The sequence below is a fragment of the Phalaenopsis equestris genome, unplaced genomic scaffold (genome assembly GCF_001263595.1).
Source record: "Phalaenopsis equestris unplaced genomic scaffold, ASM126359v1 Scaffold000002, whole genome shotgun sequence".
Lineage (NCBI taxonomy): Eukaryota > Viridiplantae > Streptophyta > Magnoliopsida > Asparagales > Orchidaceae > Phalaenopsis > Phalaenopsis equestris.
In genome coordinates, this window is record NW_018164444.1 from 9921171 (window position 1) to 9923389 (window position 2219).

Here is a 2219-nt window from a genome sequence, read left to right on the forward strand (position 1 = left end):
ATATTAACGTCTGTAAATAGAGTAGGCCAATAAAATCTAGATTGTAAAATTTTTCAAGCAGTTTTATCATTCCCAAAATGTTCTCCAAATTTAGAATCATGAGATTTTTTAATAATCTCATGAATTTTTTATAAGGCACACATCGTTTTATAATTAAGTCCTTACATTATTTATATAAATGAGGATCATCCTAAAAATAAAATTTTTCATCATAAATAAATTTCTTTTACTGTTTTCTTGTCAATCCATATGGTAAAATACCACTAACAATATAATTTACAATACCAGCATACCAAGGTATTTCCCAGACTCTTACAACATAAAGTTGTTCATCAGGAAAAGTATCTTTAATCTCTCTTTCAAAATCAATCATTTCTTCATGTTCTAACCTCAATAGATGATCAGCTATTTGATTATCAGTCCTTTTCCTATCAACTACCACAAAATCAAACTCTTGCATGAGAAGTATCCATCTAATTAATCTTGGTTTAGCATCCTTCTTTTGCATTAAATATTTAATAGCATAATGGTCAGTATGCACAACACATTTAGTTTCAATCAAATATGATCTAAACTTATCAAAAGCCTACACAATGGCTAATAACTCTCTTTCGGTGGTTGTATGGTTAATTTGATCATCATTAAGAGTCTTACTAGCATAATACATGACCTTGAAAATCTTATCATATTTCTACCCTAAAATAGCTCTAATTGCATAATCAGTAGCGTCACACATTTGTTCAAAAGGTTTCACCCAGTCTGGTGAAACAATTATAGGAGTAGTGATCAATTTTTCATTTAAAGTTTCAAAGGCTTTAAGGAAATCTTGGTTAAAGTCAAACATTATATCCTTTTCTAGAAGTTGGCACAAAGGCTTAATAATTTTTAAAAAATCTTTGATATATCACATGTTGAATCTAGCATGTCCTAAAAAGCTCCTAAATCCTCTTACATTAGTTAGTGGAGGTAGGTTAGATATAACCTGAATCTTTGTAGAAACTACTTCCATGCCATTTTTTGAAATTTTATGTTCAAGAACAATTCCTCCTACAACCATAAATTGACATTTCTCCCAGTTCAAAACAAGATTAGTCTTTTTACAATGTTTCAGAACTTTTCTAATAGATTTAGACATATTTCAAAGGAAGTTCCGAATACAGAAAAATCATCCATAAAGACATCAATCCCTTTTTTAATCAAATCATTGAAAATTGACATCACACATCTTTGAAATGTAGCAGGTGCATTAGATAATCTAAAAGGCATTCGCCGAAAAGCAAAAGTTCAATAAGGACTAGTAAATGTTGTTTTCTCTTGATCCTCAGGAGCAATAGGTATTTAGTGATAATCGGTATATCCATCTAGAAAAAAAAATATTTGTGACCAGCTAATCTATCCAACATCTGGTCCAAAAAGGGTAAAGGAAAATGATCCTTCTCGGTGGCAGATTTTAATTTTCTATAATCTAAGTAGATTCACCATCAGTGACTTGTCTTGTTGATATTAATTCATTATGCTCACCCCTCCTTTCTTTGAAACACAGTGAATTGGATTTGGATCACCCAAGCACTGTCTGAAATAGGATATATTATTCCTACATCCAACCATTTTATAATTTCTTTCTTAACCCTTCTTTCATCATAGGTTTCAATCTCCTTTAAGGATTAATTCTTGGTTTATGTTGATCTTCCAACAAAATTCTATGCATACAGATTGGAGGACTGATTCCTTTAACATCAGCTAATGTCCATCCAAAGGATTTCTTGTATTTTTTCATAGTTTCTAACAATTGTTGTTCTTGAGCACCATTTAATTCTGAGGATATTATGATAGGTACTGTAGATAAATCTCCTAAGAATGCATACTTCAAATGTGTAGGAAGTGTTTTCAATTCTAGTTCAGGGGGTTTTTCAATAGATAAAATCAAATTGTTGTCATTTTTAGTAGGATCTAACATTTTAAAATTTTCCTAAACATAATCTACTTCTTCCATACTCACTTCCATAGACTCCTCTTGGATTTTATCTTTGTCTTGATATTCCATAGATTCCTTTTTAAATTCACTTTTATATGTCTTTTTGAAATATTCATGGCTTAAATACTCATTAATATTCATTCTGAAGCATTCAACCTCTTATTCTTTTTTAGGGTATCTCATTGATTTGCAATATTAAATGTAACCTCTCGATCACTAACTCTCATAGTTAGTTCTCCCTTCT